General features: G+C 42.8%; 1 pseudogene; it reads right to left on the minus strand.

Annotated features, from left to right (window-relative positions):
- Positions 1 to 20,180: 20,180 nt before the first annotated feature.
- On the minus strand, positions 20,181 to 20,709 carry LOC132226163 (large ribosomal subunit protein uL23-like; annotated as a pseudogene).
- Between the last annotated feature and the right edge of the window lie 4,359 nt (positions 20,710 to 25,068).

A 25,068-nucleotide genomic window follows, 5' to 3' on the forward strand; every position in this document is an offset into this window, starting at 1 on the left:
GAGAGTCTGAAAAACAAGGACAAGATTGAGCGCTGGCACTAGCTACAGAATGAGAACCATGTGTCCAGACATTAGAATGGTGCCCAGGTCCCCAGCTTTATGCCCATCCCCTGCCCAGGTCTCCCTCCAGCCTGCCCCAGCGGCCAGTTGCACTCTGGTCTTTCGCCACCCTCCCTGAGCCTGCCTTTGGGGTCTCCCCCTCTCCTTGGGCACTTCTTCCCTTCATGATGCTACTGCTGCACTGCAGACTCTGAAGCAGCCCCTCTCTGGGCCCTCCAGGATGGAGCAGTCAGGATAGGAATGGGGAGATTTTTACAGGGAGGTTGTTCAGTTAACAACCACCCAGTTTAGGTAAGTATGAACATTATTCATCATTTAGGACTCTCTTGGCCTCGAACCAATGCACACATACACAACTCGAGTTTCCTGTGTCATGTCTGCTATTCCTCAGTTGTCAGCAGACCAGGACAGGGCAGTGGGGCCTTGTATTGGCAGACAGAGCATCCAGGCTCCCACCGCCTCTGCACACATACACCCCAATTGCCAGGAAGACAGACCACCACGTGTAAGTTCCCTGGTGACTAGGAACACCCCCCCCTGGCTCCCCAAGTACACAAAGAGACTTGGTAACCCCCTCTTTCAGGATGTCACGTATTTGTTTCCTAGTAAAAAAATGACACCCCTCTCTACCCTCTCCATCTCTGTCTCTGCCCTGTCCACCACATGAAACTCTTCGTATATACCCGCACCTCTCTCCTCTTCTACTCTCTCACTCTCTAATAGGGTTAAATAGCAAGAGCAAGAACTATCCTAACACAGCCTCACCCCCTCACCTCCTCTCACCATCCTGACCAGCAAACCCTGAGAAACTGGCAAGACCTGGAGTTCCACTTTGATCCTTGCTTCTTCAAACCACCCACTTCTCTTGTTGGCACAACCAGGTGGCCTCGGGCTGAGGGGCCGGCTGCTGCCACTGCCTCAAAGGCTGTATAGGTGCCCACAGAGTAGCTTTCTCAGCCCCTGGCCTCCACAGGTGGTTGCAGAAAGTATTTAGAAACCAGAGCTCTGGGTCAAGGGCGGCCTCTCCAAAGCCCCAGCATTAGGTTTCTCCTTCCTTTGCTCTTAGTTAAATGAACCTACCACCCCTGTTCCTGACACTTGACTCTGCATCTTTGACTCTCTCGTGCTCCGTGTCCCACTCAGAATCGCCTCGAACCTCTGTCTCTGTCTGTCTCTATGTCTTTCTATCTCTAGCACCCTCTTCACCAAGTGTATAGGAAGAATACACCACCATCATGGATCTAAAACTTTAGTGTCAGATTCTGATGCCAAAAGCTTTTATTCCATCATGAATCATCCAGTCTTTTTCCTAAAAAATATTTTTTTAACAGGGGAAAAAGACAGTAAGGATAAACATAAATTTGAGGTTGGATTTGGGCAATCTTCAGTGCTCTGTGAAAATCACTCACTCTATCAAATACCCCACCACTATCTGTAAACGTCATCATATGGACTCTTTCTCCAAACAAACACCTTTAACCTTCCCTAAAAAAAAAAGTGGAAAAAATATTTGGCATCAGGTCTGGTCTAAATATGAATAACTTTGGTGATATGAAAAAAACCAAAGGAACATACAATCTAGTAATTCCATCGTGGTTTTTGGAAATTGAGATTAAACTAAGTGAAAGTTCTAGCAACTTGTTCATTGGGATGAGAGACTTGAATCAGTTCATCCTGGTCTTTCTAACTGAAGTGTGCAGATCTCCAATTTGAGCTCTATTTTCACAGTCCTGTAGTGTAGCATCTCAGACCCTTCAGTAAACTGTTGTCAACAGCTGCAATCTATGTAAAGAAGTGGTTCATTTTCTTATAAGTAGTTATTTGAACATTTAAAGTTGAGAATAGAATTGTTATAGAAAGACACTTTTAAGAGGAAAGGGAATTTCACTTTTAAAAACCATCTCTCATTATAAAGAATAATGGAATAAAAGAGAGGGGCAGTAAAGGGGAGAGGCAATGTTTCTGAGACTCTCTGTTAACATTTGGTGTCTGTGCCAATTACTATTTTTCCCCTAACAACTCTGGATTATTGTTTAGAAATTCTATGGTATTTAGTGGAACACTTTACGAAGTTTTATTTCATGCTTCCATGCCTGTCTTTGGCATGAAAGTTTGAATTAATTTGTCATGCTTATAATTTTTTTACCAGGGGCAGTTGAATAAAATCCATAACTTTTGTCAGAATTTGATACCAGGTCTGCCTGACAGAGAGCTGATGCTATTTCCATCATGATATACCTTATGGGCCATTAATTCATAATACAGCCAAGTAGAGGAAGACAACAATTGTGTGCTTATCTCAGAAAGAAAAAAACAAAGCAAATACTAAGAGGAAAGAATTTAAAGTGAATAAAAATCAGTTGAACTTATAATTATACTAGAGGCCTGGTGCATGAAATTCGGTACGGTCCCTAGGCCTGGCCTGAAATCAGGGCCATCTTCCCTGGCTGCCCCTAGCCGGCCCTGTCCCCCGCCACCACCCATCCCTGGTTCCCCTTTTGCCATCGGGTGATCGGTGCCTGACAGCTGGGGGAAAGGACCAAGAGGTCAGCTGTTCCTGCCTGCTCGCCGGCCCCACTCCCACTGCAGGTTGTCCTCTGTGTGTGGGGTGACTGGTGGGGTGGGGGCCTTGGCCTGGCACTACCCGCGTCCCCTGCCACCCACCCTGGCTCCCTGTTCGCCATCAGGTGATCAGAGCCTGCTGGCTGGTGGTCAGTGCACCTCATAGTGACTGGTCCAGTGGTCGTTCTGGTCGTTCCACCATTAGGGTCAATTTGCATATTACCCTTTTATTATATAGGATAGAACATTATGTACTGAGACCTACACAGGGAATTCTTTAACCAGAGGACCCTTCAGTGCCCTAAATAAATGTTCAGCTGTTTTTTAAGTGTAGATATTCAGAATGGATAGACTTTTTCAGAACCTGGAACTTCACATTTAGGTGTGATTTTGGATTTTTAGGGGTGGGAGGGTACCTTGTATTAGAAAGTAGCAACACTTAGAAATGTATTAATATTGCAGTTCATTAACAGTGTATGTGGCAAATATTGCATCCAAATAAGAAAAGCTGGTGTGACAGTTATCAATTTATTGCCTCTCAACTTTAAATCCACTCATCATTGTCTGCTCTATGAAAATGGAGTAGGGCCCTTGAAATATTCCTTTTTTGCCAGTTAGCATGATGTTAAGCTTTGTCACTAGAGGGTGCTGGACACATACTAGAGAAGAAAGGTGTTGAAGCTGGCCACCTAGAGGACATGACCGTGGGTTGACCTGCAAGTTGGACCTTGGCAATTGGAGGCTCCTCCCCAATTCTTGGAAAGTACATTCTTCCCACCATTCCCACAGTGGTTTTCCATGATGCTAGGATCTGGGTTGGTCTGAGGTAAGAGTCTCATGCTCCACAGAGGGAAGGCAGGGGAGGATGGGTGGGAAGAGATGAACCAATGAATTTGTATGCATATATGCATAACCCGTGGACACAGACAATAGGGTGGGGAGGGCCTGGGAGAGGGGGTGATGGGAGCGGACTGGAGAGGATAATGGGAGAAAAAGGAGGACCTATGCAATACTTTCAACAATAATGATAAAGAAAAAAAAGAATCTGAGGTAGTCCTCACTGTCTTCCGTGTCCCAGCTCATAAGGTGCTGACACCCCCTGGCAATTAGGAAGCTGATGCTCTGGCTTGGGTACCAGCCCTAGCAACTGACCCTTCAGTAGATACAGCAGTTGGGTGAATAGAAAGAACTGTTACCATAATGCCCAGGTGGGATGGCATATTGCCAATGATGCCAGATTGCTTTGAAATACAATGACTTGGTTATGCAGTAAGAGTATGTCCTGTGTGTTCTAAACAACACCCAAGGCAACTGTCCAAGTTATCTGGGGCCATTCACCAGAGTCCCCAACTGATGAAGGACTGGAAAACTGGTTTTGGCTCCCTCCCTCTGAATGAGGGTTCTAAATATGGTTTGTATAGACCCTGCTTCTGGTCTAACTCAAGCTTTCTCCTGTCACCATGCAAATGAGACTCCCGCTATTAGGGGATTAAAGAAGCTGAGTACCATGTATGTATACTCTCATCAAATAGATAATAACATTTCAAAGATGATAATATGCAAGACTGGGCAAAAATACATGACATTGAATGAAGGTTCCATCTCCCCTACAACCCACAATCAGCAGGGTTGATAAAAAAGAAGAGAATATTAAAACAGCAAATTAAATTAGCAACATATAAAAAACACTTTGACCAGGTGGACTTAAGTACTGCCCCAGGCTTTAATACTTAAAAAAAAAATCCTCACCTGAGAATATGCTTTTATTAATTCTAGAGAGAGAGGAAGGGAGAGAAAGAGAGAACTATCGATGTGAAAGAGGAACATCAATCAGTTGCCACCCATACTCACCTTGACTGGGGATCAAATCTGCAACCTACTACGGGATGATGCTCAAACCAACTGAGGGCCCAGGCTTTAATATTTTTGAGTGATCAACCAGTAGGGCCTGTTGCTCCATATGTCAGTCTGTGGACCTCTGTCCAATACCAACAGCAGGACCTGTTGAAATACACTATACCTGAAATGGAACATGCACCATTGAAAGGGGAAAAATGAAGGTCCTGGTTTGGCATATCTCTATGTGCCTGCCAGTGCTGCCTCCGCTGGCCAACATGATGGTATGCACAGCCAGGTCAAGTTCCTAAGGCTGCAGCCACACTAACATCTAAGGATCAGGCCACAAATGTAATTCTACTTTTTTATATATGTTTTGATTGATTTTAGAGAGAGAGAGAGGAAGAGAGAGAAAGAGAGAGAGAGAAAGAGAGAGAGAGAGACATTGATATGAGAGAGAAACAGTGATTGGTTGCTCCTGCACATGCTCCTATCTGGAATGGAACCTGCAACCTGGGTATGTGCTCTGGCTGGGAATTGAACCAGCAACATTTTGGTGCGCCAGATGACACTCAACCAACAGAGCCACACTGGCCAGGGCCACAAGTGTAATTCTTATAGAAGGGGAAGACCTTCCCATGCAAGTTTCTACTAAATGTCTGTCTTTCTGACCTTAGACTTCTGCTGCTCCTGTGGTTTCCCACTTTCAGATGGACACCTGATGGGTATACCTACAGTGGGCCCACTTGTGTGCCTGGCCAAGCAATCGATCCAACTGTTGCATATGTGGGTAGCTGTCCTCTAGCTTGTCAGGATTGCTGGGGTGGGTATTATCACTCTAGGTAGGGGATTGGAAGGCTCTAAAACAGTACATTAAGGAAGAACAAGCTAGGACTAGTACTTTTAAATTCATTTGACATCACCAATACTGACCCAGAAACCTGGCCTGTGGCACACACTATCAATAGCAATTTTTTTCAGGGTGCTCTTCCCTGGGCACAATATGTCAGTCCTCGGGGAGCGGGGAGGGCAGCTGCTCCTTATATCAGCAATTCTTATATTCCCTACGGTCTTTTTACGCTCATGCCCCACTACTCTAATCTGTTAGTTAAACTTTCACTGTTAAAATGACTACATGGTTTCTGTCTCCTGGTTGGACACTGGCTGAGGTGGCTGAGCAGCAATGGTGTGGAGTTAGATAAAGCCTAGGCATTGCAGATCTTTAGTCACCTAGGAAGTGTACAGATAGGCTTTGAGAGCTGAGAGGAAAGAATGTCTTGACAGTTGTTAGATTTTGGAATAGGAAGAAGATTCAAGGGAAGGATGAATTCTTAGGTGGGGTCATTCATTCACTGCACTGTGATATTCCCATCTCACCCAGAGAAAAAGCCAAAGGCTGCACAGTGGCTTACAAGGCCTGACATGACCTGGCCATCCTCTGACCTCTGTCCTTACCTTCCACTCCACTCCTATCACTCACAGTAGTGGCTCCAGCAACTCTTTGTGATCCTTGAACAGCTCAGATATATACACCTGCCTCAATGCCTTGTACCTACTGCTTTCTTCCTGGAACACTTTCCTCCGGGAACTTGCCTTCCTCTCTCCCCGCAAGTCTTGGCTCCATTGCCACCTCGGTGAGACTTCCCTGATCTTTCTCCTTAAATTTGCAACCATGACGTGGCACTTTCCATCCCCTATCAGCCTTCCCTTATTTATTTTTCTTCGTCGCACCTGTCATCCTCTAAGATGCTACAAAATTTACTTACTTGCCTATTGTTTGTCTCCCTCTGACTAAAATATAAGTTCTATGAGGCAGGAATTAAAAATTTTTTTTCAGTGTTGTATCCTCAGTATCTAGACTAGTGCCTAAATATTTGCAGATGAATGAATGAATGAACCCCTTATATTATTAGGCTGAATATGATTCAAACTATGTATTTTATTTATAATTTTCATTCATATTTTTGGGTGTCTGTGTGTGTGTGTGTGTGTGTGTGTGTGTGTGTGTGTGTTATGTATGTGTGAGTTCAACCGGAATTAAAGGGTGACAGACTTTGTGTTATGGACAACTTTCTTGGTGGCCTCTACTTCTTAAATGAGGACTTGCTTTTAAGTGGTGTTTTGCCCATGTTTTAAAATTAGTGATTTCAGTGGACATTTGTCATTTTTGCCCCCTCCCATCAGCTATACCCTCCTTAATAGCACCTCAGTTTTGCTTTGATGGCGCTATTAATCAGCGACATGATGGCTCCTGACCCAAGCCAGGTGGCTGGAAGGCATTTACATTCTGGGGAAGGGTGATGTGACGACCCCAAATGGCTGGCACTGTGTGTCTTGGCAGCACTCCCCGAAGTGACCATTCATCAGGTGCTGCCTCTTTTTCTCTGGGGTTGCTCAAGTTTTGCACTTTCTGAGTCAGTTTATTCCACTTTTCCCCCCCATTCTGTGCATTACCTATCTTCTTCCCATGCTTTCTTTTTTTCTGCATAAGTTAGCTAAGAATCTCTATTTCTTGCAACCAAATCTTAACTGATAAAATAATTCACTGTATCATTAGAGGAAAATCTGTATTTTATTTTACAGATTGAATATAATATGCCTGAGTTAGTTATTCTGTAGAACATATACTCTTTAGAATACTTAGTATTTAACATAAAAATGACAACTCTTATTAGCATATTTCAGTCCTGATAGAGTAAAGGCATTTAGGCAAATCAAGAAGTAGAAATGTTGTAACCTCTGCTCATGTTATATTAGAGACAACACATTATATTTTGGATGCCTCCTCTACATTTCTTATTACCATCAGTGGTTTTAGAATGAATGATTGATATACTTAAATACTGGTAAAGAAGGTCTCAGTGATAGAAGAATGAGAAAATCTATAGTAAATTTATGCCACAAAACAGCATGTTACAGACTGTTTCGCTACACAGAGAGCATCTTCATTATAAATAGCTAGAATAAATTTTAAAGAATAATGGAGAAATGCTCCACATACTTGATTTTCAAAACAATAGCAAAGTATTTACTGGCATAATGAGAAGGTGAAAGAAATGTATTGGTGATGAGGTTAAGAAAGTTGCCACATTTTTCAATTCAAATTAACTCAAGACATCATCATAACAAATATTGTAAGTCATTGTTAAAATGTCATAAAATCTGGAAAATAATATCTGATACCTATGAAAAACAAATGATCAGGAAAATGTTCTTCTTTTTTTAAAAATATATTTTATTGATTTTTTACAGACAGGAAGGGAGAGAGATAGAGAGTTAGAAACATCGATGAGAGAGAAACATCGATCAGCTGCCTCCTGCACACCCCCTACTGGGGATGTGCCTGCAACCAAGGCACATGCCCTTGACCGGAATCGAACCTGGGACCCTTGAGTCCACAGGCTGACGCTCTATCCACTGAGCCAACCCGGTTAGGGCAGGAAAATGTTCTTGATAATAGAGAACATTTAACTTAAAAGTAGGTTAAGATCAAATAACTTACTTTTTCCTGAAAAATTGATGTAGTCTCACTTGTTTACTTTTGTTGTTTGTGTTTATGGTGTCATATTTTAAAAAATCCTCACTAAGGCCAATGTCAAGGAGAATTTTCCCAATGTCTTCTTTAGGAGTTTTATGGTTTCAGTCTTACTGTTATGTTAAGTCTTTAATCCATTTTGAGTTAATTTTTGTGAGGGGTGTAAGATAGGGGTCAGTTTCATTCTTTTGCATGTGGATATCCAGTTTTCTCAACACCTGGATTTTTTTATTAAGAACTTTCCCTGGCCCTAGCTGGTTTGGCTTAGTGGATAGAGCACCGGCCTGTGGACTGAAAGGTCCCAGGTTCAATTCTGGTCAAGGGCATATGCCCGGGTTGTGGGCTCGATCCCCAGTGTGGGGCATGCAAGAAGCAGCCAATCAATGATTCTCTCTCATCATTGATATTTCTATCTCACTCTCCCTCTTTTCCTCTCCGAAATCAATAAAAATATATTAAAAAGAACTTTCATCAACAATTTGGCTACTCTGAGGAGAGGCAGAATATATATATTTAAACCAAATTTCAGAATAATGAGTTTGGGGACCATAATTTTGGTAATGGTTAGGTGAGGATCTACCTACTCCAGGAATCTCTAGATGTGACATCACCTGGAATTTCTTTGGTTTGCACCTTATGTGACACTCTGACTTTACTGTCTATGGGTATAAATGAGGTTACCTAAATTCATCTTTACATTTTGATGATTCTTAAGCTGTCTCCATTGCTGTGGTACTCAGCCCCCTTGCAGATTCCCTCCCTCCATTTGTTCCCAAAGTCTCCTGGTGGTGTCTGCCACCCACCTACCCATTCAACAGTATTTGTGGAATGCCTGCTATGTGTCAGGCACATATACTCAGGAACAGTTCTAGCTGTTCCACTGCCACTGTGCTGCGTTGTCAGGGAGCCTTATCATTGCCTCTGATGTTGATCCCCTTCTTAAAAATGCCAATGTATGTGCCAAGGCTGCCAACAGCCAGGGCCTCCACCCTGCGGTCCTGGTTGTGTCAATGCAGTGCTGGGCTCTGGCAGCAGTGGGGAGGGTTCTCCTTCCCCGGTCTTAGCGGTGGCCTGGCATCACCTGGGCTCTGGAAGGGCACTACGTTGTGACCAGGGTCTCACTGAGTCTTTTAGGAAAAAAGTTTCTTCACCTTTTGACTTCATCATTTTTCCCCCCTATTGGCACTGAAAACACCACACCATCCATTGTCCTTGTCTCTTCCTTTCTCTTCAGACACTCATGCACGGAACCCCTTACTCTTTAGCAAATTAAACCAAACCACAAACAAAGAAAGCGATCTTTCCACCCATCCTTCCTATCAATTTGTGAAAATAAGTTTCTGGAGGGATCACTAGCTTGTCAGTTCCATAAAGAGAGAGACCTTTGTTTCTCAATAAATTTGATTGGGAAATTTATTACCGGAGAGTGTCTTGTTAAAATGCAGATTCTGATGCTGCAGGATGGGGAGGGGGAGGGCTGACGATCTGCGTTTCTCACAAGCTTCCAGGGCACGCCCTTGCTGCTGGTCTAAGGACTGTGCTGTGAGTAGCGAGGAGCGAGTGTATAAACAACCACCCGGATGTGGTCACAGCAGAGTTTGGATACAAAAACCAAATCCCCCTGTAGGGCTCCGGCACAGCACGTGGTGGTGCAGGCGTCTTTGCTGGGCTGCCGGTCCCTCTCGCTCATCTGCACCTGCAGGGAGGTTTCTTTCTGCCATCAGGGGTTAGGTCGCCAGTCTCTGCTGATACGCTTTTCCCACATTCTAAATCATCTAAATCAGTTCCCAGTCCCAGCTGTGCATCAGAATCCCTGGTGGAGCTTTTTTTTTTTTTTTTTTTTTTTTTTTGTAAGAAATGCAAACTCTCTGGGGTGGGACCCAGGCATTTTCATACAAACAATCTCCCCAGGTGAGTCTAAGGTGCAGCCAGAGTTGAGAGTCAATGTGTTAAATACCATTTTATGTTGCTAAAGAGATTTCCTTCCTCAAAACAAACAAACAAGCAAACAACTGGCTCTGCAAAAGGCCTGCCGTTAATCCTTATGAACCAGGGAATTCCTACTCAGGCTGCGTAGCGGGTTTGGCCTTGTCTCAGCGCTGAGCTCTGGGTGGGTAATCGATTCTGCTCTCTTGATATGCCTGCTGACCAAATGGAAGGACTTATATTTCACTCTCCACACTTTCACACGACCAACGACGTTCCTGCAGTCCAAGCTAAAAGCAGGACATTCCCATACGGCAGGAACCGGGATACCAGGAAGACCCCATGCTATTAAATGGCTGGTGGTTTAAGTTCAGATGGTCTGCGTTAGGTGTTTTTCCCAATACAGGCAGTGGGCAGAATGTTCAGGCCCATCAAAACAGGCGGCAAAGTCTTCTGGAAACACCAGCCAGAAGGTGGGAACGAGGAATGGAAAGGGCAGTTGCTAGTTAGAATTTAAAAGGCTTTAAAAGGTTGCCAACTGAGAAATGAGTTGTGCTGCTGCCCAATTATCCACCTATGTTCTCTGGTCCATGGGCTCTATGCACCAGAGAAATAAATGATTTGGAAAGCACCCTTTAGAACTGTTTGCCAGAGTCTAACCTTAACTATGCTGACGCTCATCCTCTCCATTTTTTGAAGGCATCTCTTTGTGTATGAGCACTGAATTTAAATGCTTTTATTTTTTAAAGTGACATAAATAAATTCCAGCTCCCCCTCTCTTTCCTCGGCCAAATACTATATATTGTTCCCAAACCTTTCCCTCGTCAGGAGAAAAAGAAAAACCCTATTTTAAAAAAGGAAAAGATATTGACCCAGAGATTCTGCCTCATTGAAGCTGTGTTTGTAAAGGTCTGTCAAGCCGCTCTCGGAGAAGAACAAACTTAAAGTCATTTTGGGTTTGAACTGTATGATTCGAACCCAAACACTTAATGGCTTCTCTGTGCCTGGAGAGGCACTGGGAGGTAAACAGGCCAGGTGTAAATCAAGGCATTGTGGGCCTGGACAAGGGAACGAACTGCTAAAGTCAGGACTGAAAATGGGGGAAGGGAGCAGAACTGAAATGAATCCAATGGTTAAACCCTAGAGACAGGGTCTTTTAGATCTCTAAGGAAATAAGACAACTTCTGGTGAATGCTTTTGTGGGGAAGCGACATGCCCCTTGAAACTGCCTCACTTCATAGAATTGCCTGGTGGAGGCTTTTGTTACTTAGAGTCTTCAAAAATGCCAAGCTAAGGGGTGTGTGTGTGTGTGTGTGTGTGTGTGTGTGTGTGTGTGTGTGTGTGTTGGAACATACGGAAGACCAACAGATACCAAGACTTGCACAAGAAATTGACTTTGTTGCATTAAGCGAAGGAGGAGAGACTAATGTTTTTGAGCATTTCTGGGGCTCTATAAGTTATTGCATTAATCTTTATAATACCTCTGAGCTTGATATTAAGAAAGATTAAACAGTTACTATTAATCAGGAGAAATTTTAGTGTGAAATTCAAATTGGAAGTGAACTTGATGGATGGAAATTTTGTCTTTTCTCTTTCTCCATTTTCCTCTAAAAATGTCAAAGCAGAATGGCTTTGCATGGCTGTGAATGTATTTCCAGGTATTTGCAGAGTGGCTATTCATTTATTTTTCTGTTGCTTCAAGTAATTTCTTTAGCAAATCTTATTTTCTAACAAACAACTTCTCCCTGTTCTCCTATTTTCCTAATAAGAGCAGGGTTCACTTATATGGAAGATCCAGGTAACTGTCTTCTTCAAAGAAAAATGGAGAACCTAAGTTGGTTCTCTTAAATCATGGATTATCAAAGCAAATAAAGCCCCAGGAACTTCCCCTTCCCATTTTGTTACGTGGGTTGTTGGGAGGGGGTGTTTTCTCAGAGGAGACTGGGAAAATATTGTAAGGTTCTGGCTTATAAAACCTCTGAGTCGGGTAAGACTGGAATGAGACTGGACTGCCAAGGCTGGACCTCATTGTTTTAATAAAATCTAAGATTTTTTTTCTTGAACAAACCTGTGTGTTTTAACAATTTTTTTGAATTTATTGGGGTGACATTGGTTGATAAAATTATGTAGGTTTCAAGTGTACAATTCTATAATACATCATCTGCATATTGTATTGTGTGTTGACCACATTTTGTCTGTTTTTAAACCCAGAAAGACTCTGACACCTAAAGGAAAGTCTAGAGTGGTAGATGCAGAATTTGAGGCTCAGGCAGTGTATTTATTAGTTTGCCAGCACTGCTATACAAAATACCACAGACAGGGTGGCTTAAACAATATAAATTACTTTTCTCCCAGTTCTGGAGACTGGAAGTTCAAGATCAAGGTATTGGCAAGTTTGGTTTCTCTTGGGGCCTTTCTCCTTAGCTTGTAGATGACCACCTTCTAATTGTGTCCTCATATGACTTTTCCTCTGTGTGAGTGTCCCCTTGGTGTCTCTTTCCCTTCTTATTACAACAACAGTGATATTGGATTATGGCCTACTCTTATTACACTTAAACTTAATTACCTCTTTAAAAGGCCCTATTTCCAAATGCACCCTAGTGGTTAGGGTTTCAATGCATGAATTTTAGGGGAATACAAGTCTGTCCATAGCTAACGAGGTTAAGTGGCCATTGTCACATAACTGGAAAGAGATAGAGTCAGGACAAGAACCCAGGTGTGTTTGACTGTAAAATCTGTCCCCTTCTGTACCACACCTAAATTTGTAGGGCCATTTCAGAGTCGAGGCATCATGGGTCAGGAGATTGCATTATTTAGGTTTTTAAGTCTTTTTACTATATTCTCAACCAAGTTTCCAAGACCCATGAAGTGTTTTAGTGACAATCAAGACATGTTTCTGTACTTTGTTATTCTGCTAGTCTGATTCTGATGAAGAATGTATCTAAACCCACCCACAAACACAAATAAGCCTATTCCCCCAAACCACATCTATACACAAAAACTATACACTCACAAATACTATTTTAATTTAGTAAGTACAAATCTAATAAAACTCCGGTAACCTTAGGCAACAGCTTTTTATTAGCTGTTACACTTGCTTACAGATGATTTGTTCAATCAAAGCTATATTAGTTATCTACTGCTGTGTAACGAATGATCTAAAAACCCAAAGCCTTATAACAAAGACAAACATTTATTATCTTTTACAGTTTCTATGGGTCAGAATTTGGTGTGTGTCAACTTGGCTAGGCTAAACTGTATGCCTTAGACATCTCTTTTCAGTATGTTTCTTGATAGGGTGGGCTACTAGAGAGGTTGTCTTATGAGAGTTGGAGGATAGAAAAGAAGCTACAACCATTCCATAGTGTGTGCATACTCACCTTCTCCTTGCTATTTAATTGAGCACTAGTCTATGTGTCCTTGGGGTTCCAGCCTGTTTGTGATCTTTCCTTCCTGATTGTTGGCCCTATGGACTTCAGACTTGCTGAGCCAGCCCCTACAATTTCATAAGCCAATTCCTTATAATAAGTCCACATATTATCTACTGGTTCCACTTTTCCAATTGAACCTTGGCTTACACAGAGTGGTTATCTGGGTTGTTGTTCCTTGAGGTCTCTCATGAGGTTGTAGCCAAGATGTTGGCTAGTGCTTCAGTTGTCAAAGGCTTGATGGGGACTGGAAAGTCTGTTTCTAAGATGCTCATTCATGTAGCAGGCAAGCTAGTGTTGACTGTTGGCAGGAGGCCTCAGTTCTGTGTCACATACCGCTCTCCACAGAGCTGCTTGAGTATCATCATGACATGGCTACTCACTTCCCTCAGAGTGAGTATTCAAAAGAACAAAGAAGAAACAGAAATGTCTTTTATTATCTAGCCTTTGAAGTCACATTGGTTTCTATTGGTCACCCAGACCACCCCTGAAACAATGTGGAAGGGGACTATGCAAGGGCATGAATACCGTGAACAAGGATCAATAGTAGTCATATTATAGGCTAGCCCCACAAAAACCTTTTTTAAAAAAATTCTTTATTGTTGAAAGTATTATGTATATCTCCTTTTCCCCCCATTGACCTCTCCCTGCTTGCTCCCACCTCCCAGCACATGTCCTCACCCCTCCCCCTGCCCCGCCACTATCTATGTTCATGGGTTATGCTTATATTCATGCATACAAGTCCTTTGGTTGATCTCTTACACCCCCTCCCCTGCCTTCCCTCTGAGGTTGGATGGTCTGATCGATGCTTCTATGTCTCTGAATCTGTTTTTGTTCATCAGTTTATGTTGTTCATTATATTCCACAAATGAGTGAGATCATGTGATATTTATCTTTCTCAGACTGACTTATTTCACTTAGCATAATGCTCTCCAGTTCCATCCATGCTGTTGCAAATGGTAAGAGTTCCTTCTTTTTTACAGCAGCATAGTATTCCATTGTATAGATGTACCATAGAGTTTTAATCCACTCATCTGCTGATGGGCACTTAGGCTGTTTCCAAATCTTAGCTATTATAAATTGTGCTGCTATGAACATAGGGGTGCATATATCCTTTCTGATTGGTGTTTCTGATTTTGTGGGATATATTCATAGAAGTGGGATTACTGGGTCAATTGGGAGTTCCATTTTTAATTTTTTGAGGAAACTCCATACTGTTTTTCACAGTGGTTGCACCAGTATGCATTCCCACCAGCAGTGCACGAGTGTTCCTTTTTCTCTGCATCCTCTCCAGCACTTGTCGTTTGTTGATTTGTTGATGACAGCCATTCTGACAGGTGTGAGGTGGTACCTCATTGTCGTTTTGATTTGCATCTCTTGGATGATTAGTGACTTTGAGCATGTTTTCATAAGTCTCTTGGCCTTCTGTATGACCTCTTTCGAAAAGTGTCTATTGAGGTCCTTTGCCCATTTTTGATTGGATTGTTTATCTTCCTTTTGTTAAGTTGTAGGAGATAGGAACTCATTCATTGTTGAAAGCTTCTTTTCAAAAGGTTGTCCCTGACTCATCTCAGAGCATGTTCTGTTCCAGACTTGGAGTGAGTCATTTAATTAAGGATCTCTTTTCCTTTTAGTGAGAAGTTGTATAAACCTGGTACTAGGGGTGCTCACTGCTACTGCAATATTTTGATAAGGTTATTTTACTACATGCTCAATAAGGCAGAAAATAAAAATGGCTGGATGTTCCATTTTTAATTCAGTCCAATCTGACATACTGTAATCCATGTTATATAAACCACTGAAGCAGAATGTCAGACAGGAGGTCTTTAAGGCGGAATGGGTCACCACTAGGTTACATTGCAGACAGAGTTCTTCTTAGAAGTCAAACTCAAGTGATTGCTAACTCAGGGCAAAAGTGAAGTGGACATCACTTTTTGACACCTCCTAGCTTCCTTATCTGTGCCCTTCCCCCCCTTTCCTGTGTGTTCATCTCTTCTGGCGCAGTGTTTTCATGTACTGGTATCTTTCCTTTCACTTAAGAAAATTCCTTTACATTTACTTTGTTGGTGACTATTTTCCAAGGGAAACAGCACATTCTAGGGGAAAAGTGCAAGATCTAAACTGAGTTTCAATTCCAGCTCTGCTTGTTGCATTGGGTAAAAATGGCTCCTGGACAGAGACTGCTGAACTCCAATTAGTGCGTTATTCATGGAGAATTTTCAGGTCTTGGGAAGGAGGTTATTTCTGGGTTGAGAATACTTTTCCGATGTCTCAAATTCTATCTTTCACTCATTTAATCTACTTGATAAGAAAATAAGAGCTATTTATAAAGGTTCATAAAAAATCATATTCCCCCCTTCTGTATGTGTTAAAAAATAATGCTTTAAAATTATCTAGATGTTGAAGAGCATTAAATACCTTTTTGCAGAAAGACTCAGAAGATGGAAGACCACACATCCCATAATTCTAGGGGTTAAAGAAGAAAGGACAGTTTGTTTTTTATTTGCACCAGAGTCATACAGCCATATTTGCATATGTTGTATTTTAAAATCATGTTTAAAACTGCCTTGTATATTCTGAAGCTGGCAAGTGGAAGGCAAGGAGGTCACCTGTACAGCTGGTGCAAGTAATGGAATTCCCATCAGGCACGTTTAGAAGCTCCAAAGTAACGTGACAAACAGAGCTCTCCATCTGTTGGTTGCCCATCGAGATGAGCACCAGATCTCTGGACAGTTTAATATGGGCAGTGTATCTTGAGGGTAACCATTTATATTCATTTTACTTACTTTCCATATAATTATTCTAGAAGTAGTCACAAGTATGAACTATACAGGACTACACAGGCTGGTGAGTAAATATAACATTTCAATCCTAATTGTACTACATGAAGAAATAAATGGAAACATGTTTCAGCACAAGGCACTTTATAAATCATGTTATTGAAAACTGTTTCATAAAAGCATGGTGATAGTTAATGCATGATATTCAAAATGACCATGAGCAGCTACATGAAAAATACTTGAGATGAGAAGATGTAATAAACCATTCGTAAATCATGCTGTCCTTTCAAACATGTTAGATCATTGAAGAAACAACATAAGTAATTAAATAGAAAAAACTTTAAGTGAATTAAAAAATATAGCATATAACAACATAGGCGACAGGCTAGGTTAGGTTATTGCAAATTCTACTAATAACTAACACTTAGCATCACTATTTTAAACTAATTCCAGTGTCCCTTATCTGGAGCAGCAGTCCTAAATTGAGATGTCTTTTTGTGAGGTGTATCACAAATAAGTTGTGATTAATAACAGTTACCAAAGTTTTAAAATGAATTACTCACTAGAAATTAGAGCAAACAAAGAATGATCTATTTAATGAGGCCATATAAGGACATGGGACTTGCAGGCATTTCTGTGAGCCTTACAAAATGAGAGTGAACTGGAGAGCTTAGAACACAGAACTTAGGAGACAGAACTCAGAAGATAGAACCTACACGGAACCTACAGACAGAAGAACTTCGCTGGAGAGAACATGGCAAAAGATCCTGGACTGAACCTGACTACAGAAATTGGCAAGAGAACCTGACTAGAACCTGGTGACTGAACCTAGCAAGAGAACATGTGTGGGGATCCTGACTGACCATACTGAGGCTGGCCTTGGCGCCAGGGTTGAGCAAGGGTGTGGGGTGCTTCCTGCCTGCTCCCCTTAAATAGGGTTGACCAAGGGTAGGGGCACCCCCGCCTGTTCCCCTGGCACAGGTGAGTGGTCCTCAGGAAAGGTCAGGAAAGGAGTTGACGTAGAAGAAAGTAGGAAAAGATGTCAAGGAACTTTGAGAATAAAACAATGTGTATTAAGATTGCTTAGTCGGCGTGACTCCTGGATTGGCTTGCAGCCACATGAAGTTGGAGGAACGCCCAGAAAGAATTGTATAAAGGTAGCAGCAAGCGAAAATAAAATTGCCATTAGCCATTAGCAGAAAGCAGCTATGGTCCTCCCAAAAAAAAAAAAAAAAAAAAAAAACAAAAAAAAAAAAACAAAAACAAAATGAGAGTGAACTGGAGAAGGGGGAATTGTATATAACCTGCAGTATATTTCATTTGTGCAAAAGCCCTTAATCTTAGTGCTGCAGATGAATGCCATTCGTCATGTATTCACAATGGGTTTTATAAGGTCAGGAACTGCCAAATACTCTAGCAAAGGTTGGTCATGGCGTTCTAGTTCCCCTTGTGGGCTGGCCTGATACAATCAAATCTGTTTCTTGCTCAGCTTCTAATGGCTCTCCAAGATAAGGGATGGTGCTTAATGTTTTGAGAGGCTATGTTATCGATATTGGGTCAATTAAGCTTCCTTCTACAACACGTGTGGGATGAATGCTCACAAAGGAGAGTGCTTGGCTTTCTCTCTCTCTCTTTCTCTCTTTCTCTTTCTTTCTAGAAGATGTATTTTAAAAATATTTATATTGATTTTTAGAGAGAGAGAGAGGAAGGGAGAGGGAGAGAGAAACATTGATGTGAGAGTGGAACATTGCTGGTTGTCTCTGCACAACCCCTACTGGGGATCGAGTATGCAACCCAGGCACATGCCCTGAACAGGAATTAAACCAGCAACCTTTTGGTGCACGGGGGATGCTCAACCAACTGAACCACACTAGCTGGGCCAGATATGTATATTTTCCTGGATTATTGAATAAGGATCTAAGAGAAGCAAAGTGTGACATCATTTGACAAAAGTGAAAAATAAAGTAGTAAACAGTAATAATGGGCTCTTTCTTGATCTCTTTTTATGATCCACTAGAGGCCTGGTGCACAAAAATTTGTGCACTCAGGGGGGTCCCTCAGCCTGGCCTCTGCCCTCTCGCAGTCTGGGACCCCTCGGAGGATGTCCACCTACTGGCTTAGGGAATTGTTTATAACCTGGGGATCAGGTCTAAGGGTATTGGGCCTAAACTGGCAGTCAGACATCCTGCTGGCAGCCCGGGAGCCCTCGGGGGATTTCCACAGGCTTAAGCTGCAGTCGGACATCCTTAGCGCTGCTGAGGAGGCTGGAGAGGCTCCCACCACCACCACTGTGCTGGCAGCCATCAGCCTGGCTTGTGGCTGAGCAGAGGTCCTCCTGTGGGAGCACACTGACCACCAGGGGGAAGCTCCTGCATTGAGCGTCTGCCCCCTGGTGGTCAGTGTGTGTCATAGTGACCAGTCATTCCCAGTCTTTCTGCTGTTAGGGTCAGTTTGCATATTACCCTTTTACTATATAGGATAGAGGCCTGGTGCACGGGTGGGGGCCGGCTGGTTTGCCTTGAAGCGTGTCCTGGATCAGGGTGGGGGTTCCGCTTGGGTGCCTGGCCAGCCTGGATGAGGGGCTGATGGCTGTTTGCAGCTGGCCACACCCCCTTCAGGGTGGGGGTCCCCACTGGGGTGCCTTGTCAGTCTGGGTGAGGGGCTGAGGGCCATTTTCAGGCTGGCCGGGACTGAAGCTCCCAGCCTCTCCTTTTCCCCCCTGGGATTTATTTACCTTCTATAATTGAAACATTGTTGCTGTCACTGGCGCTCCCAGCTCTAAGGCTGTGGCCGGCTGAAAGCAGGTATCTGGGGTTTGTTTAGCTTCTATAATTGAAACATTGTTGCTTTCGGGCTCAGAGTCGGGCCGCGGCAGGCGGGGAACCTTGGCTTCCTCCATCACTAGAGTAAGCAAGCCTCATGTTCGCTTCAGCTGCATGGCTGCCGGCCGCCATCTTTGTTGGCAGTTAATTGGCATAGCACCCTGATTAGCCAATGGGAAGCATAGCGGAGGTACGGCTAATTACCCTTTTTGTCTTTTATTAGATAGGATAATATTACACATTCATTATTATCTCCATTTTGCTGATGGGATAATTGAGCCTCAGGGAGGTTAAGAACCTTGCTAAGAAAACAAAAACAAAACCAAAAAATACTTTTGCTAATTGTCCCAGCTAGTGAGTGACAGAACCAGGTTCAAACCTATGTCTTTGTGGTGCCAATGGTCACAGTCATATCTACTCTGCTGTATTGTTGCAAAGTAAGTGCAGGTGGGAGGTCCTGTATTCCATGAATGTACCAGTTCAAGAGATGTAATAAAAAATCATCATCTATGCTAACATCAACTTATACTTTTTTTTTTAATTCTCACTTGAGGATATGCCTCCCATGTGTGCCATGACTAGAGATTGAACCTGGGTATGTGCCCTGACCAGGAATCAAACCCAAAACTCTTTGGTGCATGGGATTATATTCCAACCAATTGAGCCATACTGGCCAGGGCTCAACTTACACTTTCAAAGCCTATTACAGATCACAAAGCTTTTCACATATGCTATCTTGCTTATCTCATTGACTGTTAAAACAGCTGAGGGAATACCCCCATCTCTGTTTAAGAACTATGTGTGTGTGCATGTTGACAGAGAGAGAGAGAGAGAGAGAGAGAGAGAGAGAGAGCCTGATGACAGATAGATAATTTTTCCTAATAAATAAGAAATAGTGCCCAACCCTGATTCTTTAGACATGACCCAATCCTTGGCTTCTTTTCAATTCTTGATTGAGTGTCCCTGGCAAGCCAGGCTTGTGCTCTATCTGGTCAGCATCTAGCATCTGTGAATCTCAAGCCCCAGGTTATGTTACTCTTGAGCTGTGGGCAAAAGGCATCAGTGGGCTCTGATGTAAGTAAGGACCTGGGACCAAAAAGGTAGAGGAAACAGAGGGAATGACAATCAGGACCTTTTCAAAATATTGCTTTATAGATCATACATTCAGTATTCCAAAAGTATTAATTAGGTTAGATGTTTGGGGAACAAGAGATAAATCAAGAGTGTGACCTTTCTTTCACAGTGTAAAATTTTTATATTTAGAATTAGGCAGCTGGACTCAGTTTAGATGATCCAAATTTTGTTGGCAACATCCAAAGCATCATAGTCAGGTGCCAGTCGAACATATGCCTTCTTCTCTCCATCAGGCCTGATCAGGGTGTTGACCTTGGCCACATCAATATCATAGAGCTTCTTCACAGCCTGTTTGATCTGGTGCTGGCTGGCCTTGACATTCAGAATGAACACAAGTGTATTGTTGTCTTCTGTCTTCTTCATGGTTGACTCGGTAGTGGGGGAATTTGATGATGGCATAGCGGTCAAGCTTGTTTCTCCTGGGTGCGTTCTTCTGAGGATATTTAGGCTGCCTCCAGAGCCTTAGTGTCTGTGGCCGTTGGAAGGTGGGTGACGTGCAGATCTTCTTTTTGTGTGTGGCTGAGGATGCCTTTCAGCACTGCTTTCTTTGCCTTCAAAGCCTTTGCTTTGGCTTTGGCTTTGGGAGGGGCAGGAGCTTCCTTCTTAGCTTTCGGGGCCATCTTCATAAAAAGGAAGAGCTTGACCTTTCAAAGATCAGTTGTGGAGGCAGCATGTATAAAATGTTTACATGGGGGAAATAACTTGAAACACTGGACCACAAGTTCAACTTTCCTTTGGTCATGACTACCCACTCATGCATTATCCAAGTCCACACTCAATGACAGCTTGTCAGGTGTGTACCAAAGTGCCTGTGCTCCCCCCAAACTGGTTCAACTTCCTCCTGCCTGAAGGGGAAAATATAAGGCCATCTGGAAAAGGAGAAGGCAGAGGTCATGGGGTGTTACATTAGGCACCTAGTCTCTTCCCCTTTCTCCCTTCTGCGTAGGTATAGAGCAGCTGTGAGCAAACTACGGCCCGCGGGCCAGATCCAGCCCATTTGAAATGAATAAAACTAAAAAAAAAAAAAAGACCGTACCCTTTTATGTAATGATGTTTACTTTGAATTTATATTAGTTCACACAAACACTCCATCCATGCTTTTGTTCTGGTCCTCCGGTCCAGTTTAAGAACCCATTGTGGCCCTCGAGTCAAAAAGTTTGCCCACCCCTGGTATAGAGTGTACTTGACCTATTCTCTCTGCTGACCCCCAACCCAAAGGGTCCCTAAGAGTATCACGTGGGGTTTGAAGGGTGATCCTAGAACATGAAGCTGGTGCCTACTTCTTGCCAGGAGCTCCTCTGAAGACTAGGCTGACAGATGTGCTCTCCTACCATCGGGTATGAAGGAACCAAGGAACAGTGCAGCAGAGAGGGATGAAGAGAGTGTTTGGGTCCCAGCACATGGCCTGGCAAGGATGCTTGACTTTTTCTGCGGGGCCCAGAACCTGCCTCAGAAGTGAGTGAGGCAGTTGCTGGGTTACAATCCTGCCTTTTCTCGAGGGTGTAGAGTCAAAGGGAAGGAGGAGAAGGAAGCTGGGAAAGAGACTTGAATGATATTAACTGAGACTAATTCCTGAAGTGAATTAAAAGACATTGCTGGGCTGGGCCAAGTGGATTGGACTAAATTTAGTTTCTTTGCAGTCAAGTGGAATGGAAGCTCATAAAAAAAAAGTGTGTGCAGATATGAAAATAAAGGGAATGACATGTTTCCACATTGCTGATCTGTCATCATCCAATTCATACCGTTTATACTAGATTTGTTACGTCTACAGTGAGGCAGTTATTGAAAGCCAGGTTTTGTTGAAAAAAACAAACAAACAAAAACACAACACCACACCTTTCTAAATTCCAAAGCTTCCTTTTAAAAAACAAAACCCCAAAATTTGGAGGGCTGAGCTTAGAGCTCAGGAGGAGTGGGTATGGGAGAGGAGAAGGGCAAAGGACTTAGCCTGTGGGCCTTGGTCCACCTTCTCCCATTCTCATCGAGAGTCTTTAGGGGATGGGGGTTAGAAATAATTAGAGGACTTCAGGGGAATCCTGAATAGGAATCTTTCACCATCACTGGGAGTTGGGCTACAGAGGAAGATGAGATCAGTTCTAGAAAACATATTCCTCCCCCCCCACCCCCATTCATGCATTTGAGTCACAGAGTGGTAGACATATTACTACTGCTCACAAGCATGCAGTGGGCCTCCCGGAGGGAGGATTAGACGTCCCTACCCGATTGAACTCAGGCACAGCTGTGCAGCTTGCTTTGGCAAATGGAATGTGAGCAGAAATGGAGGGTGTCCCTTCCAAGCAGAAATGTTAAAAACATGACTTGTCATGCTTTTTAAAAGAACTCTCCCTCTCAGCACAGTGGAAGCATGTATTGAAATGGAGCTTATGCCAGCATGGACTCTTGAGTGACTATGATGAGCAGACTCTCCTTGTCAATTTCTCTTGAGCAAGAAGTAAACTTTGACAGGCCATGGTCAATAGCAGGCACACTGCACTTCTCACACTAAGTGAAATTATGGGATGCAAAGTGACAGAATGTACTCAGTTTTACAAAGCATGCCAGAGCAATGTAGCATTGAAGGTAAGGCATTTACATGGCCCACTTTGTTCAGATTGCTTATGGATAAAATGGGGCATCACTGCAACCCTAGTATTTAGTAGCCTGTGGGAAGGTTTATACTAATAACAGGAAACCCTAGTGTTTGGTAGACTGTGGGCAGGATTATACTAATAACAAAGGAAAGCAACAGACATGTTTTTAATAGTTAAACTATAATCACAGGTAATTAATGTAACATTTTTAATTAGAATGAAAGGGCAAGGTTAGCATATTATAAAATATTTAATGTGTTAAATGCAGACATGATATTCTTTCGTCATTTTGCAATTACTTATTCTGCATATAATAAGTAATTTGGTAGTAGAGTCAGACTGAATTTTGGAGAAAATGAAAGGCATCATTGCTTAACTCCTGGTGTCTAGGAAGGAGAGAGAATAAGCTATATTTAAAGGGACCTCTGAAAAAAGTTCATTTAAAAAATATGCCAGGATTCAGGTCTATTATTATTCTCCCAGGACACACACTTTGAAATGATATTTTCACACAAGGTAGAATCTGAAATTTGAATCCTTTCATAGCCACAAAATCCTGAAAGTTCAGCTCTCACAGGAAATAATATTTAAATATTAAAAGTCCATGTCCGAGGTAGATATGACAAGAATAAAAATGATCCCATTTAAAGTGAGATCTCTGTCTTCTTTGTTTTTAAAACTGGGTTAAATTAGCATTTTTGTTCAGTCTTCCCGGCAAGAATACAAAGTAAATATGTTAAGTAGCAAAGAGTTGAGGACTATAATGTTCACATAGTCAAAATGAGTCTCCGGTTCATGGAAGGCCCTCCTTTTCATGGAAGCATAGGTTGTTATTTATAGGCTGTGGGGCCAAAACACCTGATCCATCAATCAAACTGGATGCTTAGTGCAGTGGAAAAAATTAAAGAGATGATTAGCTGAAATCTTCACATTGCAACCAATTGTTTTGGTGTCAGAGAAGTGGTCTTGTCACTGCTTGTCCCTTTCTTCCATCTTTAGGACCTGTGTCTTACACATACATGCTGGCCACGGGGGGTCCTGAAGAGCTCCAGCCTTATTGGGCTACCCTTTCCTTAAATATTTCAATATGATTAACCAGAGTCCCCACATCCCATGTGTTAGAGTACCAGAGGAGCACACAATAAATAGCCCCCTTTTCTTACTGAAGTTCTCAATAAGTGGAGAAAAAAATACAAGAGAACCCTGGTTGGTGTGGCTCAGTTGGTTGGAGCATCATCCTGGGTACTGGAAAGTCACAGATTTGATTCCCAGTCAGGGCACATATCTAGGTTTTGGGTTTAAAACCTGGTCGGAGGGTGTACAGGAGGCAATGGATCCATATTTCTCCCACATCGATCTTTTTTTTCTCTCTCCCTCCCTCTCTAAAATCGATAAAAAAAATACAAGTGACTATTATATCATGTGTCTATTCAACTGATTGCAGAAAAGGGCCAAAATATCAGCCAGAAAAAGAGAAGGCTCTGCAACATGTCCAGGTTGCTGTGTAAAGTGCTCAGCCATGTGACCCAGTGGATCTGATGGCGCTTGCTGTGGCTGTACAGGTTGAGATGTGTATAGAGCCTGCAGACCCCCTACAGCTGAATTACATTGCCTATCTCTGTTAGAATTTGGAGCAACACTTGGCCATCCTTTGTAGATGGCTGTTCTTCTTTGAAAGACAGCTTATGGTTGCTACTGGGCTTTAGTAGACACCCAACACTTAATCATGGGCCATCAAATGAACAGGTGGTACCTAATGTAAAGTGGGTGTTAGCTGGCCCACCAAACCATAAAGTTAAGCATGGAGTACAGCTTCAACAGGGCCTGAAGGCACAAGTAAGTTGAGTGAGCAAGTGGCCCAGATGTTAATGGCCCTTACTTTTTATTTTTTCCAGTTTACATACATTATTATATTAGTTTTAGGTGTACTCCCCAGTGATTAGACATTACATAACTTACTAAATGATCATTCCGATAAATCTCACACCCATGTGACACTGTACATAGCTATTAGAATATTATCAACTATACTAGTGGCCCGGTGCATGAAATTTGTGCACATTAAAAGGGGATTAATTAAAGGAAATATTTTAATATTGCTATTTGCCCTTTCTCTATAATAGAAGTGTCAGAGATGAAAGAAAATTAGTAAAATGTATATGAAAACCTTCCTCCTGTCCCCTGTCAAGCCCTGCTGGGTGGGGAATGTGGCCTGAGATTCCCCGTCAAGCCCTGCAGGGTGGGGGGTGCAGCCTCAGGTCCCCTGGCCTGGTGCTGGGAGAAGGGCACAGTCTCAGGTCCCCTGTCAAGCCCCGCCGGGCAGGGGGCACAGCCTCAGGTCCCCTGGTGCCGTGGTGGGGGCATGGCCTGAGGTCCCCTGGCCCGGCACGGGGG

This window comes from Myotis daubentonii, chromosome 2, assembly GCF_963259705.1.
Source record: "Myotis daubentonii chromosome 2, mMyoDau2.1, whole genome shotgun sequence".
NCBI classification, from domain to species: Eukaryota; Metazoa; Chordata; class Mammalia; order Chiroptera; family Vespertilionidae; genus Myotis; species Myotis daubentonii.